The sequence below is a fragment of the Pyrus communis genome, chromosome 15, assembly GCF_041283825.1.
Source record: "Pyrus communis isolate YQ-2024b chromosome 15, ASM4128382v1, whole genome shotgun sequence".
Lineage (NCBI taxonomy): Eukaryota > Viridiplantae > Streptophyta > Magnoliopsida > Rosales > Rosaceae > Pyrus > Pyrus communis.
Genome location: NC_142579.1, coordinates 16,461,970 through 16,472,164, shown reverse-complemented (window position 1 = coordinate 16,472,164; position 10,195 = coordinate 16,461,970).

The window sequence follows — 10,195 nt, the reverse complement described above, 5'->3', positions numbered from 1 at the left end:
AGATATGCAAAGTCGGAATAAGGAAAATTAATTCCTTCTCCAAATTAGGAGGTCTCCGAATCCATTTCATAATCTGATATAGCTGACCACCTTTGAAAATCCATTTTCTAGGAAAAGTTCATTTTAACCACCTCTATTCCTTAGGAGACTATGGGCTGGTTTGGGGTTGTGGTGCTTCTAATAGAACCAGCTTATTACAAAATTTAGAACACCAATTGTGTTTGGTATGTTTGGAACATCATTTAATGAAATTTTCAAATGATAAGTATACCTTCACATATTTTACAAAATTTTAATATTTATCCCTGCATTATTCTCTTTGACAATATCCATAACGGTTTTATATAAAAGTTTACCAAGTACTCAGCCACTATTTTTTTTTTTTATAAAGCATTTTTAGAAAAGAAAACAAAAAGTTTACAAACACACAACTTTATTTTACAGCTGTTTATTCTTACAGCACACCAAAAACAAATTTTTTGTAAAAAAGCACAGTAATATCAAACTAGTCATATATATGGCTGTTAGATGGTGATTTTATTAAGGGTTATTATCCAAAATGGTCCTTAAGATTTGCATAATCAAGAGAAATGGTCCCTGAGATTGTCCACCATCTATGATTTTGGTCTTTCCGTTAAAAAATCTTTGGCCAATTTTCAAAGCTTCGTAACTCAATTGATTATTAACCAAATTCGACCCATAATACATCAAAATGAAGATAAGAAAGTGTAGAACAAGATTATACCTATTTGGAAGCCCAATGATTACCAGAGATGGACGGAAAATAGCATGAAAGGTGACTGGTCCGCGGGAAAACTGGAAAACTCGCAGGAAACTAGGTAAACTTTAAACGTTCATAACTTCTTCAATACTCAAACCAAATCGAGTGATTAAAAACGAAAATCATATTTCTTGACGAGACGAAGAGAATTGTATCTTTGTTTACTGCTAAATCATCGTGGTTTGGCCGGAAAACTGCTTGAAAATGGTTAGCCATTTTCGAGCTGTTGTCCTAACCATTTTCGAGCCGTTGTCTGACCAAACCACCGCGAGTTAGCCTTCGAAAAGGTAGTATTCTCTTCACCTCGTCAAGAAGTATTATTATTTTTTTTTAATCACTTAATTTGGTTGAGTATTGAAGAAGTTATGAACGTTTAAAGTTTACCCAGTTTCCGGCAAGTTTTCCAATTTTCCCCCGGACCAGTCACCTTTCAGGCTATTTTGCCGGCCATCTCTGGCAACCATTGGGCTCCAAATAGATATAATCTTATTCTACACTTTCCTATCTTCATTTTGATATATTATGGGTCGAATTTGGTTAAAAAACGATTGAGTTATAAAGTTTTGAAAATTGCCCAAAATCGTTTTTAATGGAAGGACCAAAATCATGGATGGTGGACAATCTCAGGGACTATTTCTATTGATTTTCAATCTCAGGGACCATTTCTATTGATCATGCAAATCTCAGAGACCATTTTATATAATAACCCTTTTATTAAATAGAAATAAGTATTGCAGCTGTTTCTTTCAAAATCGAGACATTTGGGTCCGAAGTATCCAATTGGTTGGCATATCTGGAGGCCTAAAAAGTGTATCGGGCTATCTTTTTTATCCTGTAAAATATTTTTTAATTATCTACAGTAGTACAGGCCTATATATTAATAGTTCATTGTAATGCAGGACAAGCTATCAGGCAACAGAGCGTGCTCTGCATTCCTAATCATCGATTCACTCAATACTAAACAAACCAAACGCTTGCTTAAAATGATCTCTTCTCAGATTAATCTTAACTTCCCTAATTGACTAGCATGATATGAAAGATAGCTATAACTAAAGATAACATATTATAGTTCCAATGCAGCCTAATTAAGAGAACTTTAATCGTGTTCTTTGAAGACTGAGAAGTCACACTAGTCACCATACATTCATGTGGCGGTATCTCATTGAACATGTAGGCCCTTATGTAATATTTATATGCCTTTTCAGAAACAAGTCGCTGGCTTTTTCTTATCAGATTTGTCACAATTTTCCCCATCAGTGGGTCTTGATGGTATACCAATTGAAGTGTGGAAGGTCTTGAGAGAGACGGGTATATCATGGTTCACAATTTTTTGAAAACAAAGAAAAGGTCAAATGAGTGGCAAAAAAAACTACTTTGGTGTATATCAACAAGAATAAAGGCGATATACAGAATTGGATGAACTATAATTGTATTAAGTTAATAAGTCATATAATGAAGCTTTGAGAGATAATTAAGCATAGGGTGCGGCAAAAGACACATGCTTCAGAGAATCAATTCGGTTCATGCTACGGTGCTCGATTATGGAGGCAATCTATCTCTTACGAAGATCTATGAAACAATATGCGATATGAAAAAGGATTTGCCTGTGGCCTTTATAAAATTGGAAACAACATATGATAGGATCGCAAGAGAAATTTTTTGGAGGATTCTAGAGAAGAAAAGAGTACAAGTGCCATATGTCCAAGCAATAAAAGATATGTATGATGGAGTAAAGACTGCAATAAGAACTCATGAGGGACAAACCAAAAGCTTTCCTATAAGAATAAGGTTACACCAAGACTCAGCTTTAAGTTCTTACCTTTTTGCCTGGGTAACAGACAAGTTAAGGGGACATATTCAAGAATAGAATTTGCTACAAAAGCCGGCTAACGGGGGTATATCTGCGTATGAGAACATAGTAATGGAGAAGGTAATAGCCGAAATAGGATTCGTTTTGGCTAGAGCGCCCAAATCCGCTATATATTTGACACGGGTTTGCCGTAATGCTAAAACAATGGCGAATGCATCTATCGTCATTAATGCATAAATAAAGATACCAATTAGTAGTGATTGAATTCCTTCTATGGTTCCACATGATAAACCTGTACGAATATAACCTACATGTCCAATTGAACTATGAGATCTCTTGGTATACACTTTTGCAAATGATATAGTGATGATAGACGAAACACATGAGGAAATAAATGCAAAGCTTAACCTTTTGGTGGGAGGTGTTGGAATCTAAAGGTCTTTGCCTAAGTAGGTCGAAGACAAAGTATATGAACTACAACTTCAATGAGAATTGAGGTCCAAATTAGATAGGAGTGAGTATTGGAGATCAGAAAGTAGTAAAGAGTGAATGGTTTCATTATCTTGGATCTATCTTGCAAAAGAACAAAAAATTAGATGAAGATCTAAACCATAAGATACAAGCGAATGGATAAAGCGGAAGAGTGCATCAGGTGTATTGTGTGGTCGTCATAAGCTAATAAAGCTCAAGGAAAAATTTTATAAGATGACAATACTGCCAAGAATGTTTTATGGCACAAAATGTAGGGCAGTCAAAAATCAACACATGCAAACAATGAGTCTAGCAGAGAAGAGAATGCTTCAACGAAAGTGTGGGCAAGAAATAAAGGAAAGAATTAATGACGAGGATACCTAAGGTAAAGCAGCAGTGGCTGCAATTGAAGATAATATAAGAGAAAATTGGTTAAGGCGGTATAGACACATGAACGAAGACCTACAAATGCTTCAGTTAGAAGTTGTGGCTATGAGACAGAGGCTGTTTAGGGTAAAAAAGGTAAAGGAAAACCTAGAATGGAGCTAATGGAAGACTTGGCTCAAAAGCGAGCACAATAGCATTCTAAGATTCATACAGTCAACCCCATTTAGTGGGATAAGACTTGGCTGGTATGTTTTGTATAGACCAACAGTTCTAGCAATTGACACCCTTCTTTCTAATGGTTGAACATTATTAAGAAAAGCACCAGGAATAAATTAGGGAAATACCCCAAAATGAGACAATTTCTTAATCAAGAGTGAAGCTTCGAAGTGAGGGTTTCTTGTTTGCATCAATGTTCCATCCTTAAAGATATGATTTTTGTACCAAATTTTGCATTTTGGCCAGAAAGTTCCATTATTTCTGGCTAGTGAAGCTTCAGTAGCCATGTTTCCACTACCATCAGGTTCAATTATGCTTTTTGGGCTTGCAGAGATAGGAAGTCAAACAAAAGAGGGATGGGGAAGAGAGGGCTCGAAATGTGTTCTGGAATTCTTTATGGGTTTTGTTATTTTAGATTTCTGGCTTTCAATCTTAGAGTTTTACATTTTAATTGATGGTCAATATTTGTTAATTTTGTTATGAACTTGGAAATGTTTGTGAATTCAATCTCGAATCGGTGTTTGTTTGAAAAAGTTTTTGAATTAGAAGTCTTAGTATAATATGTAAGAAATTGTACACGAAATGCACACTACATGCACACGGAATACACAATTATCTTACTTGAGCCAATCTCTTTTTGTGTACAAGTTCAATGAAGAAAGTAAGAAAAGGGAATGTCAACAATGAAGTTGTGGGATCTTGGTAATTTAACCCAGGTTTGAAATCATGCAGGAAAGATATTGTAGTGCAATTTCCTCTGTTGTGTATGTTTCTACTTACTTGTATAGTTTTTAGGCATATGATTTGAATTTTTTTTTTTTGTTTCCCAACTATGACAGTAAACATTGTAGTTATTGCTAGTGAGACACTAGAATTGTTAGTCTTTTGTTTACATATGCAGTGATATGATTGTCAGTCTTCCATAAGATGTTGTATCTTCTGAAACCAACTTTATGTTTAGTTGAATTTGTTCTTTTTTTCACGTTGCAGTTATGTTGTGGTTCCTGTTGATTGTGATAACTTGCAAGTCTAAAGAAGAGAACTTGATGACCTCTTAAGTAAGGCATCGCTAAATGGTATTCCACTATTGGTACTACGTAACGAGATTGACAAAAATGATGCTCCGTCTGAAGAGGGTTTGTCATAAGAAATGTAAGTGAACCTTTTCATACTTTATATGGAATACGGTTGCCCATTGTGGTGGTTTACTTTGAATAAATCGATGTTTGTGTTATTTATTACATATGAATGTTTTGTTTTACATATAAATTGTGTTATTTTTACATACGAATTGTGTGTTGACCAACATATTTTGTTGTCTAGGGATCTGAAATCCATCACCGATAGGGAAGTTTGTTGGTTCATGATATCCTCCAAGAACTCTACAAAAATTGATAGTCATTAACTGGCTTGTTAAGGATTCGAAGTCAAATATTTGAGTGTTTTCTTGTTGGGACTGATAATATTACATTTCTGAGAGTGGATTTTAACAAAGTTATCGAAGTGGCTATTGTTGTTTGCTCATATGGGTTTGTATATATCTAACCATCCATGATCGTCTTTCTATTATGTGGTTGAGGCAGACATATTGGGGTTGTTGCAGCAGCCATATGTCAATGCTTTAGCTTACACTTATACACTTTGACTTTGTGAATTGTAAAGTACACATTACTGTCGTTACACATGATATAATTATTTTGGTTGATGAATTTGACATTGTGAGTTGTGTAACGTGAAAATTGCAATCTTTTGGATATATGTGATCCTTGTGGATTATATTGTAATTGTATCCACTATACGAATAGCATGGCGCAAATAGTGTCTTATAAATGGTAGAAGCAACTCGTTGCCAAATCTCCAATTTATGCATAATATGTGCATATAGTGTATATTTTATGTTCTTGTCATGTGCATATAATATACATTTTATGTGCTTGACATGTGCATTGTATGTACATGCCATGTGCATATCCTTTACATGACGTGTGCACAATGATATAGTGTTTATGTCATCTACATCGTACGTACAATGTATATAGTGCATATTAACATATTTCATACTCTTCACATTAAGGTACTTTAGGACATGGAACACAGCTCAGATAACAAACACACGTAGTCCTTATTGTTTATTATCGTATAATATTTAGCAAATGCATTCCACAATACGGTTATCACCATATAATAGTTAGCAAAACGAGGTTGTACCACGGTTTTAACTCGGCGTTAAAAACCTCAATTTCATGTCTCTACTTGGACATTATGTGTTGTGAATTGTTTTGGCTATCTGAGAAGTGGAATGCCTTTTTAGCATGATTTGGATCAAATGCTGTAGAAATTCGTAGCAGTGCTTTTTTGTCCCAACTTCAATGTTGCTTCCAATTTGTGGGAAGAAAAAAGTCTTCCCCTTCTTTACCTTATATACAAGGTAACATATCACTAAGTACCCAAACAAAACCCATTACCTTTATATTATTATTGAGGGACCTTTGCAGGTTTCTCTCTTTGTGCATGGTTTTTCGGTTTTGGAAAGACCCGAGTTGACAATAAAGGTGACGAGACATAAGGGTGAGGTGGTTAAGATAATCCCTAGGCCCATAGCTCATTGTTCCAAGGTTTCCTTGTTCTACCCATTTTTCTCCCTCTTGTTTTTGTGTTAGCAGAAGAAGTTCTTCCATTGCCAAACACAAGAAATTCTTCTGCCAACTGAAATTCTATCTCTTCCGACGACTGAAGGTTCGGCAGGCACATTTGTGCTCAGTTTTTTAGGGTACTAAGGTAGGTTGTTTATTTCCAAGTTTCTATATCAATAATTTATGGATATGGTGGGTATGTTCCAATTTCTGTTTGAAGTGTCGTATTCCATAGATTTGACGATTTTTTTTTTTCATTTTTTCCGTGGTGTGCATATGGTGTGTATATGTTGAGCATATTATGTGCATAGGTTAGGCATATATTGTGCATATGGCATGCTTGTTTGTACTTTAATATCACAATCGCGATTGTTTACTAGTTTTGATGCACCAATGTTAATTGTAATTTCAAGTTTGTGGAACAAAACATGGGGGAAGTACTTGTAATGATTTGTCATAGTGGGATGCGGGTTACATCCGATAAGGAAAAGGAGTACGTAGGCGGTGAAGAGAAATGAGTTGTTGTGTCTAAATTTATAAAATTGCTAAAGCTTTTGGAGAATGTTTCGAAGATCACGTGTTGTGGTGCTAACATGATTACTCTTGGCTACTCAATTCCAATGGGCTCCCATGAAAACAAACTTGTGTTCATTGGGGACGATAGTGACATGCAGTATTTTTTGGAGTATAGCTTGGTAGTTATTGGTACGAGGGTGACACCTATATATGTATCCATGCTCCATATCTCAAGCAGTATGAACAAATCTCCCACTAAAGTCCCACTATGGTCGGATGAAACGTTTGAAGTAACAAGTACTTTAGTTGGCAAACAAAGGGTTTTAGGTACTACAGAGGTGCCTTTTGAAGATGGCGATGACATAGATTGGGTTACCATGGTGGATTTTGAATCGTGGCAGTACATATTTGATTTAACTGTCGTGACCATTTTTACAACTCAAAATGTGATGTCCATGGCTGACAATAAGGAGGTATAAACAAATGGAGGTGTACGTGTTGAAAATTGGAAGGGCAAGAAAAGTACAGTTGCAGAAGACATGAATGAATCTTACCATCAATTTTTGAAAAAGCCTAAGCTATGGAGAGAAACACGGATTAGCAGCCGTATTTGAAAAGGGGTGACCTTTTTGCTGATAAGCAAGATTTATCGGGAAAGCTTCAATTGAAAACGATTAAAGGGAATTTTCAATACAAGGTTGATACATCTTCGAATTTTCACATACCAGAAGGGTGGTGGGGCGTTTAGGATTGCCAAAGATGAAGTTTTCCACCAGTGTGATTTGGCTTTGTTGAAGGATAGACACCTGCAAGTCAACACGCGGCTTATTGGTCACATGATGAGGGAATAGTTCAATGATCCCAAAACAGTGTATAGCCCCGAAGATGTTATGGGTGACGTTAAAACCACTTTGGGGTCACAGGTAGCTAGAAGTCAATATCTTGAGCTAGAGGACTGGCATTGGCATCAAGATTCGGTTTACCTGAGGACTTATATGCCAATCTTCCCACCTATTGTGCCGAATTTGAGAGGCTCAATCCGGGTAGCAAGACAGTCATTCTAACCGATGAAGATCATCATTTTCGGTACTTCTTCTTTGCAATTGGTACGTCAATCAGGGGTTTCTTTTCATGGATGTGGCCAATTATTACGGTTGATGCATCTCACTTGAAGTTAAAGTGCAGAGCTCTCCTCTTAATCGCAATAGCGTTCAACTGCAACTGCAACTGCAACATCTACCATTTAGCTTTCGGCATATGCGACACAGAGAACGATGATTCCTAGGAATGGTTTTTCAAGCAACTCCATGGAGTGATTGGGGATGTACCAATTTGGTTATAAATTTGGACTGCAACGCAAGCATCGCAAACATGGTCAATAAGGTTTTCAAAAAAGTGCAACATGGTTTATGCATGTATCACTTGAAAGGGAATATTAAGGCTAAGTTTCATCTAAAAAAGAAGGACAACTTTTTCTACCACTACCACAAGGCAGCTAAATTATATTCCCATGCCGAGTTCGACACACACTTCGTTAAGTTGAGAGACTTGGTAGCAAAGTACCTAAATGATGTAGGTGTAAAGAAGTGGTCGCAGGCTCAGATGAATGGGAAGAGGTACAACGTAATGACCATTAACATTGTCGAGAGCATTAATGCAATGTTGCGCTTTACAAGGCTACTGCCTATACTTTACTTGATTGATTTCATTAAGGCGGTGTTGCAAAACTAGTTTTGTCAAAGGCGGAATATAGCGCATATAACCACAACCACATTGTGCCCTAGCGCCTTGGTAAAGAAAGAGGGTACAAGATGTAAGGCACATACATGTCCATAAAATAAGCGACACCAAGTTTCATGCTTACCACGCGGATAGTGATGCCGTGGTCAATATACGTAACAAGACTTGCACTTGTTAGAAATTTGATCTTGATAAGTTGCCTTGCAAACACTCGATTACAACTTGCTTATTTGTAAACTGCAACTTTTATGAGTTGGTTTCGACCTACTATAGTTGTACAACGTGGGAGGCAGCCTATTTTGATTCTATATACCTGGTATTTCTTGCTCTGCATTGGAACGCAAAACGTGCAGCCAAATGCACGTTAGTCTTACCTTCGATAGGGAAAGTACTGGCCAGGAGACCCAAGAAGCAACGTATCTCGTCTCGGTGAGAAGATATTTGAAAATGCAAGCGTTGCCAAAAGCTTGGCCATAACCAACGGACTTACAGGGAACTTATTGATATCACCAACACCACACGACTGTTTCCCTTGCATGGGGTGTCCCTGTAATGTGCATGTCATCGTATATTTGGATTAAAGTGTTTTTTTTTTTTAATGGTAGAAACAGCTCATTGTGCATAAGTGGTGCGTATATTATGCATCCATTTAGTCGCGCATTTGTTCTACAAATAAAAAGGATATTCGGTTGTCATGTTTATAACCCACATTGAATGGATGAGGTCTATGTGAAAAAAGGATATTTATACAAGTCTACCATGATGTGGGTGAAAACCCATTGGGTCAAATTAAGTGGCCAAATATAACCCTAGTTAAAACTTTTTTTTTTTTTAATAACGTCTTCTTATTAAACATTTATGAGTTGACATGAAAAGAAAGGACATCTTACACATTTACATGGAATGCACACCTCAAGTAGGTTAGGACAAGACATAGAGGTGAGGTCATGTACAACTCATCTACCATGTCTTATCAATCAGGTTATGAAGCCAACCAATACATTTGCAAACAAACCATGGAACCCAACTTTTTGTAACCAATTTCAACTTTTTAGCTTGGGATTTACACAACTATGAGGATGGTGGCTTTTCTAATGAAAGAAACCTTAAAATAATGGGCTAAGTATCATCCTATTTGCCGCCAATTGTTGAGGAGAATCCCAAAGTGTACATTACATTGCTCTTAACACACATTTTCTGTTAAAAAATTGGGGAAAGTATCCCACCAAGGTATTTTTTGGCGCCATGTATCCATCCTTTGTTTAGGGAACCAGAACAATTTGTTGGCGCCATTTTTTGCCTTTTTCATAGGCAATCATGTCTTTGTTCACCTATTAACCACAACATTTCACAATACTAACTCCACACATGTGCCGCGCGCACACACACACACACACACACTAACACATTGCAAACTTCGTCACAAAATCAGCCTCCACGCCTGAAATAGTTCAATAATGTCTGATTATATGACACCGACTGGGAAATTTGACCACGAGAACGAAGTCACTAACAACTTTGATTTCAATGCGGCAAACCTCATGGCTAGGGAATAGGCCGCATTTTTCAAGACTTGGATCGCCAACATTCAAAAGGAAAAATTCGCATGTAGGGCAAGAATTAAGCTATTGAAGTCTATCG